Here is a 9,612-nt window from a genome sequence, read left to right on the forward strand (position 1 = left end):
TTTCCGGCTTGAATCGTCGATAAATGTGACATAATATCTTGAGCCTCCAAAGGATGTCACAGAAGATGGTCCCTATACATCAATATGAACTAGCTCCAACTTTGCTGCTTTCGGTTCTCTACCGCCTTTTGAAAAACTCACTTTTTTTTGCTTTCCAAATATACAGCTTCCAACTTGCATGGTTTCATTGTCAAATTTCGCTTCATTTCGAAAACATGTCGGCAACTCATGCAATTTAATAAATGATTTTGATTATGACAACCCACTTAAAAAAATTTCAATTCACTCATTCTGCCTCACATATCTCCATGATCAATACAATTAAATAAACATAATCTTGAGCAGGTTTATCACCAACCAAAGCATCCAATTTCCTTGAACTTAAATAAATTGATTCTATTGGTCAATGCCCAAAACAGTCTTCAAGCTTGTCAAAACCATGCATTCGTCTTATGTGAAGCATATCCCAATTCAATTCCAAATTACAATGCGTCCACATTAAACACAATTACAAAAATTTAAAAAATTAGTATTGGACGCTTTTGAAATATCATACGAATTGCAATATATTTATATCTTGTCATCGTTTGATAGCCTATATATCTATAGAGTTTACCACGACTAAATTGATTCTTGTCCTGGATCTGGTATCTTCTCACAAGCACAAAAAGACTGAAAACGCGGGAAGATGAATGTACATAATACTATGTGACACAGCAATCAGCTTTACTAGTGCACATCTAAACACTGCAATCCAGAGCTTTTAGCAAACAAAAGATCTAACTCCAAATCTCAATTGATCGCTTCCTACATAATTATAAGCTTCAAAAAAGTCTTTGTCACGCCACATTCAGGCAACCCAAGAACTTCAAATGAACCAAGCCAGAAAGACATAAAGTATCGAAGATTCACTCATGATCGGTTGTGTTCGAATGGATAAAGCTAATGGAGTTGAATAAATCAGAAGTCTATTTTTATCTGTCATTGGAAAAAATCTGTATCATTATCTATAAGGATTCTATCCTGTTATTAGGTGGTTGTTTTCAAGTTTTAGATGTTTTATCTTTTAGGATTTTTAGCATGTTATCTCCTAATCAAGATATGATGCAATCATGTACAAATATCCCTTGGTATGCATTCAATAAACAAGCTTCATTTCAATATAATTACTTGTTCCAAAGATCGGAGGTTCTCTTTAATGAACCTCAATCTATTTATTCAAAATAGGCAAACAAGGAAGAAAAACAAAAGAGAGCAGAGACATGAGCCTTGAAGATTTTCGAGTGAAACGACCCATAACTCGATCCATTTCTCGTAGTTGTGACAAGCTGGTACCAGAGACGGGAGCAATGGGAGAACTAAAGGTAATGCAAAAACAACTCGTGACTCTCAGGACCATGTACCTAGACAACAAGGCAGGGGCATAAATTCGTCAACAAAGATTGGAAATGAGGTTGTTGAAGAAAACTGTGTTTTAAATTATTTACTTTAAAATAGTTTTAAAAGCTATTTAAAAATACTTTATATTATTTTCAAAACTATTTGAGAATGTTAATCTAACGCTCATTGCGAAGAGTAGAGAGGATTGGCTCAGCGACTAACATTGTAGCCACTTCTCTAAACTCGGAGCTTTGGAGCTTTAATAATCCTGCAGGGGTACGAGTCCTACATGTTGGTGATAAGTGCAATTTATTGCATTTTTATTACTTGTTTTTAACTTGGAATTTATGATTCTTGAGCAGGTTTTATGTGATTTGTTATTGTTTTTGTTGTTGTAGTTTGGTAGCTTAGAATGAGAGTTTGGAGTAGTAAAGTGTTGAATTGAAAAGTGCAAAAGATCAAAATTACAGAAGCTGCAGCGCACCCGCGCTTATATATACACCGCACCCGCGGTGAAGCAGTGCACCCGCGCTAAAATCCATACCGCACCTGCACTCGCACACCAGAACCAACACCGCACCCGCGGTGTCCTCTTGACCGCACCCGCGCTCCTTGAAAAACAGAATCCGGAAAATCTGTATATTTGTGTGCTGCGCATGAAAGTCCAAGGTATTGGTGTGCTACAAATTGAGGCTTGTCTGGACTATAAAAAGACATCATTTACTTACCATCTAGGGTATTGGGGAGCCAAGGGAAGAGTGGAGGCTGTTGCTAGAGGATTGAAGATCCAAGTTCATCAAGTTCTTGGGAACTCTTTTGCACAACTCCGGGGACGGAATCAACACTTCAAACTCTTGTTCTAAGTTCTTCTTTCTTTTATTTTTCAGTTGATATGTCTTGTTTTAAAACCATGTTTTGTTGTTTTGATTGTGTTATTATGAACTAATTTTTATTTCTAGAGGAAAGATGGAACAAAACTAGAAACCATGTGTTAGAATTTATGAGCTAATCTATTTAAGTTCTTCATATTGTTCATTTGTATTTTTCTAATCTTAATGCTTTCAATTTATTGGCCATAATTTGAATGATTTATATGTTTACAAATTATCACTCGGAAGAGGAAATTATAAACAAGAAAGGGGAAAAATACATAAATGGTATTTATAGAGTTCGGGAGTTCCTATAATGCTATCGAAGCCCATAGAGAATCTAGTGCTTGATGTGTTATTCAATTGTAGACTGTTGATGGGAACGTTGCAATCTATTTTTTTATAACTAATATCTTCTTAACACTCGGGAGAGGGAGTAGATAATTATAGGATTCTTGGCTAATGAATAAGAAGGATTTTTATAACATAACTACAAGAAATTACACATGGTGGACAGTTGCGTGAAATCGGACCTCTAGATCTTTTATTCCATTGTTACTTGCTATAAATTGGTGTTATATTTAAATCCATTTTCAATTTAGTTATTCTTGAAAACAAATCTTTTAATTGATTATTCTAAATAAAGTCGAGACTATTTTAATCACAAGTACTAATATACATTTATATACACATTCCTCGTGGAATCGACACTTGTACTCGAAAATACATTTTACTATAACTTGACGTTGTGCGCTTGCAAGCAATCAAGAAAACACGCAACAAGTTTTTGACGCCATTGCCGGGGATGTTTATTTTAAATTTATATTTGTATTGTTACCAAAATTAGTCTAGATTTTAATTTAGAGCTGTTTTTATTGTATTACATTAAACATTGATTTGTTTCTTATCTTTGTTTGACAGTGCATGCGAGAAGATTAAGAAAGGCAAGAAGAGAAGCGATTCAAACAATGGCTGACAACAGAGATAACGAAAATTCACCCCCTGCAATACCCATCAGAGATCATTTTAGGCCGGTACTAAATGCTCATTATTCGAGCATAGCACGAGGGACTATTAATGCAAACAACTTTGAGCTCAAGCCCGCATTGGTAAACATGGTTCAACAGAACCAATTTGGGGGAGCCGCTACTGCAGATCCTCATCTACATCTCAGAACATTCCTTGAAATCACTGACACGGTAAAGATAAATGGTGTTCCTGATGATATAATTCGATTGCGCTTGTTTCCTTTTTCTCTTAGGGACCAAGCAAGAGGATGGCTCTAATCGCTTCCTTTGGGGAGTATCACTACATGGCAAGAGTTAGCAACCAAGTTCCTTGCTAAATATTTTCCACCTGCGAAGTCTGCACAATTGAAGATTGAGATAAGTACTTTTAGGCAGACTGACTTTGAGCAATTATATGAGGTATGGGAACGGTATAATGAGTTGTTGAGGAAGTGTCCAAACTATGGTTTTGAAGATTGGGTACAGATTGAATTATTTTACAATGGTTTGAATGGACAAACAAGAGGCACTGTGGATGCAGCAGCTGGTGGCACGATATTTGCCAAATCACCTGATCAAGCATATGATTTGCTTGAACAGATGACCATTAACAGTTATCAGTGGCCGTCTGAGAGATCAGGAGTAAAGAAACCAGCTGGAATTTATGCCGTAGATCCTATTACATCACTGACCGCACAAGTTTCAGCTTTAACAACTTAAATTGCAGCTATGAATAAAGCTAGTACACCAGAGATTGAAAATGCACCGGTTGTTATTGAAGAACCACATATTCCTGATGAGGCGCATTATATCAACAATAGGAATTTTTGTGGATACGGAGGATATCGAGGTAACCCTCCCCCTAACACTTATCATCCTGGTTTGAGAAATCATGAGAATTTTTCATATGCTAATAATAATAATGTGTTGAATCCTCCACCGGGGTTCAATACATTGAAGGGGGAAGGAAAGCCTTCACTTAAGGATCTAGTTGGGATATTTGTTGCTGAATCTAGTAAAAGTATGGCTAGGACTGAATCTCGTCTTGATGGCATGGAAACTCACATGGGAAATATGGGTGCCACAATGAAATCATTGGAGACACAGATTGGACAGTTGGCTAATGCATTAAGAGATCAAAATAGAGGTCAATTTCCAAGTAATACTGAAGTGAATCCAAAGGAGCAATGCAAAGCTGTAACTTTGAGAAGTGGAAGAGAACTTGAGGTTAAAAAATCCAAAGAGAATGAGGAAAATGAGAAGAGAGTTGAAGAAGATGAATGTGAAAATGGAAAGGAAAACAAGGTTGAGGAGTCTCGGATTGAAACTGAAGTTGAACGGATTCCTATACTGAAACCGACTCTTCCATACCCACAGAGATTTAGGAAGAAGATTATTGATGATCAATTTGCAAAATTTTTGGAGATTTTCAAGAAGATTCACATCAACATTCCATTTGCTGATGATTTAGAGCAAATGCCAAACTATGCAAAGTTCATCAAAGATGTGATGTCAAAAAAGAGGAAGTTGCAAGAGTTCGAGACAGTGAAGTTGACCGAAGAGTGCAGCGCCATTCTCCAAAAGAAGTAACCACAAAAACTAAAAGATCTAGGGAGTTTTACTATTCCTTGTATTATTGGTAGTACTCAAGTTAATAAAGATTTATGTGATCTTGGAGCGAGTATTAATCTTATGCCATTTTCTGTTTATAGGGACTTGGAGCTTGGGGAGGTAAAACCAACCACTATAACTTTGCAACTTGCAGATAGGTCACTCACCTATCCTCGTGGAATTGTTGAGACGTTTTGGTAAAATTTGACAAGTTTATATTCCCTGCTGATTTCGTAATACTTGATATGGAGGAAGATCAAGATGCTCCATTGATTTTTGGGCGACCCTTCTTAGCCACTGGAAAAGCATTGATAGATGTACACAAAGGAGAATTCACCTTGATAGTTGGTGGGGAAGCTGTGATATTCAACATCTATAAGGCTATTAAAGGTAACGACGAGGTGAGTACTTGTAAAAGTATTGATATAATTGACTCTTGTGTTGCCGAGATTGGTATAGGTCATACAGTAGAAGATCCATTAGAAAGATGCCTTTCTAGTACTGTCAGTAGAGTTGATGATGATGATTGGGAATTGAGAGAGCAACTTTTAGCTCTTGAAGAGTTGCCAAAGGTGAAGGAAGCCGCAAAGGAGAAGTTGGAAGAAGAAAAATGTTCAGAGATAATAACTTCATCTCCTGTTTTGAAGGAATTGCCAAGCCATCTTTGCTATGCTTTCTTGGGTGAGAAGTCGACATATCCTGTAATTATCTCTTTCTCTCTTACTTTAGATGAAAAAGAGAAATTGTTGAGAGTGTTGAGGAAATTTAAAACTGCATTTGGGTGGTTGATTTCTGATATCAAGGGGATTAGTCCCACCATATGCATGCATAGGATTTTAATGGAAGAGTCATACGCTCCTTATGTGGATCATCAGAGAAGGTTAAATCCAGCCATGAAAGAGGTAGTCAAAAATGAAGTGTTGAAATTGTTAAATGCTGGAGTTATATATGCTATTTCTGACAGCAGTTGGGTGTCTCATGTGCAAGTAGTGCCTAAAAATGGTGGAATGACTGTGGTAAAGAATGAAAATGATGAATTAATATCTACTCGTACTGTGACTGGATGGCGAGTATGTATTGATTATAGGAAGTTGAACAATGCCACACGTAAAGATCATTTTCCATTACCTTTTATTGATCAAATGCTTGATAGACTTGCTGGTTATTGTCACTACTGTTTTTTAGATGGTTATTCAGGTTATAACCAGATTGCTATAGCACGAGAGGATCAAGAGAAGACAACATTCACGTGCCTCTATGGAACGTTTGCTTTTAGGAGGATGCCTTTTGGGCTATGCAATGCACCTACTACTTTTCAGAGATGTATGATGGCCATATTTGCAGACATGGTGGAAGATATCATGGAAGTCTTCATGGATGATTTCTCCGTATTTACTCTTCATTTGATCACTGTTTAGATAACCTTTCCCTCGTTTTGCAGAGATGTCAAGAAAAGAACTTAGTTCTTAATTGGGAGAAGTGTCATTTTATGGTCCAAGAAGGTATTGTTCTTGGACATAAAGTGTCTTCAAAGGGATTAGAGGTAGACAGAGCCAAAGTAGTTGCAATTGAAAAGCTTCCACCACCGAAGAACATCAAAGGGATAAGAAGTTTCTTAGGACACACCGGGTTTTATCGTAGATTTATCAAAGATTTTTCTAAGATTACTAAACCTTTGTGTAATTTGCTTGAAAAAGAATCCACTTTTATTTTTGATGATGATTGTCTGCAGGCATTTGAGAAGATCAAGAAGGCATTGGTGACAACACCAATCATGATAGTACCAGATTGGAAGGAGCCCTTCGAGTTGATGTGCGATGCTAGTGATTATGCAGCAAGTGTGGTGTTGGGCCAAAGGCGTGATAAATTTTTTAGATCAATCTACTATGCAAGTCGAACCATGGATGCTGCACAGCAAAATTACAAAACTACTGAAAAGGAGATGCTTGCAGTAGTGTTTGCTTTTGACAAGTTTAGACCCTACTTGGTCGGCACAAAGGTAATTGTTTTCACTGATCATGCAGCTATTCGATACCTATTTGCCAAGAAAGATGCAAAACCACGCTTGATAAGGTGGATTTTATTACTCCAAGAGTTTGATTTTGAAGTGAAGGATAGGAAGGAGTGTGAAAATCAAGTGGCTGACCACTTGTCACGGCTCGAACTTGAAGATAAAATAGATGAAGGAATCATAAAAGAAGCATTCCCAGATGAACAGCTGTTTGAGGTAAATGCTATACTTCCTTGGTTTGCTGATATAGCTAATTTCTTGTCTTGTGGTACTCTCCCTCCAGATTTGAGTTATCACCAAAAGAAGAAGTTCTTTCACGATGCAAAGTTTTGCCTATGAGATGATCCATACGTCTTCAAGAGATGTGTTGATCAGATGATTAGAAGATGCGTAGCAGAGGAAGAAGCGAAAGTTATTCTTGAACAATGCCACTCTTCACCATATGGCGGTCACTTTGGAGCATCATGAACAGCAGCAAAGGTATTACAGTCTGGTTTTTATTTGCCTACTTTGTTCAAAGATAGTTATATCTTAGCCAAGTCATGTGATAGATGCCAAAGGGTTGGCAATATTTCTAGACGCCATGAGTTCCCATTGACCAATATTTTGGAAGTTGAACTTTTTGATGTTTGGGGTATTGACTTCATGGGACCATTCCCATCTTCTTTTGGTCAATCTTATATTTTGCTTGCTGTGGATTATGTGTCAAAATGGGTGGAAGCAATTGCCACCAATACTAATGATGCTCGAGTGGTTGCTAAGTTTGTTCACACGAACATCTTCACAAGATTTGGGACACCAAGAGCCATAATTAGTGGTGAAGGTACACATTTTTGTAAAAAAATCTTTAACTCACTTTTGGCTAAATATGATGTGAAGCATAAGGTGACCCTGGCATATCACCTACAAGAAAATGGACAAGCCGAAGTATCCAACCGAGAGATTAAGCAGATATTGGAGAAAACAGTGAAGACAAACCGGAAGGATTGGGCACTAAAGCTGGATGATGCCTTATGGGCGTACAGAACGGCTTACAAGATACCTATTGGGATGTCACCTTATAGGTTGATCTTTGGTAAGGCCTGTCACTTACCATTGGAATTGGAACATAAAGCTTTTTGGGCCGTGAATGAGATGGAGGAGTTCAGAAATGAGGCTTATGAGAACGCAAATATCTACAAGGAGAAGACCAAGAAGTGGCACGACAACCATATCTTGCATAGAAATTTCGAGCCCGGACAACAAGTACTGTTGTTCAATTCACGCCTCAAATTATTTCCTGGTAAGCTAAAATCAAGATGGTCGGGGCCATTTACTATAGAATCAGTCCAACCATATGGAGCCATTGAGCTAAAGTGCAATGACGGAAGTACGTTTAAAGTAAATGGTCAACAGATCAAGCATTATTATGGGAGTGAAGTACGACATCTTGACAACATTCCTTTGGGCGGATCAACTTGATGTAGACTGGTGGCAGTCGGGCTGACGACGTTAAACCAAGCTCTTTTTGGGAGGCAACCCAAATTTTTGTTTCTTTATTGCATTTCGTTTTCGGTTTTACTTTTACTCTCTCTTGTATTTTTATTGTTTGATAATGTAATTTTTTGGTTTAGTGTGTTCTTGTATTCCCCCAAATCTTATGAATATCTATTGTGTTTTTCAGGACTAACAATTAGAGGAGAAAACAATTTCAAAGAGTGCACCCGCGGTCCGTTATTGAGCGCGCAGGCGTTGGTTTTACATAGACTACACCGCACCCGCGGTATTTTTACAGCGCCCCTGCGGTGTTTGCTTTATGAAGAATGAAAATTTCCAGTAGGTGAAGCGCACCCGCGGCCTATTTTGTAGTGCACCCGCGATAGGTTTCCAGAACCCACACCCCACCCGCGGTAAGCTACGCACCGCACCCGCGGTCCCTGAAGGTTGAAAAGAAAAAAAAATTCCAGTAGCTACACCACACCCGCGGTAAGCTAAGCACCGCACCCGCGGTCCCTGAAGGTCGAAAAGAAAAAAAATTCCAGAACCCACACCGCACCCGAGGTAAGAAAAGCACCGCACCCGCGGTCGATCGTTTTAAACTCTGAAACAGGCGAACATTGGACATAACCGAAGAACTATCCTCCTTCACTTCGAAATATTCTCTCAAGAAATCATTCAACACTCGATTTTTTCTTCCAAAAACACATTTCCCACTCCACACATTCATACCTTCAATTCATTTCATCCAATATCCTATCTTCATTCCACTAAATTCAACACTCAACCTAGGGTGTGAAAAGGGGGCTCGAAATTTGTACACCAAAGACTGATTGGAGCTTTGATTTTGTTCTTCCAAGACAAATTTCAACACTCAAGGTGAGCAAATCCATACTATATTGGCTTTGAAATTAAGAAATTATTGGTGCCATCGGTTATGAAAGAAATATTAAATTTAGTGGAGTGTATTCTTGACATTGTTGATTGGAGTTGATTGGATTGGTGTGTATATTGGAGTTGATTGGATTGGAGTGAAAAATCATCAAGTTTAGTTAATTGGATTGAAGGAGAAGTTGGTGCGTTGAAAGTGTTCGACAAAATGCCTCCAAGAAAGAAACAATCAAAGGGTGCATCCTCATCTGCGAATTATGATGCGCACAAGTTCTGGGATGAAAAGGTGGAGGAAAATTATGCTAAAATTCTGAATAAGAGCATTGTGAAAGAGAGGGGATTTGACCCGAGCTTCCCACGAACCGAG

The sequence above is a fragment of the Primulina tabacum genome, chromosome 16 (assembly GCF_025594145.1).
Source record: "Primulina tabacum isolate GXHZ01 chromosome 16, ASM2559414v2, whole genome shotgun sequence".
NCBI classification, from domain to species: domain Eukaryota; kingdom Viridiplantae; phylum Streptophyta; class Magnoliopsida; order Lamiales; family Gesneriaceae; genus Primulina; species Primulina tabacum.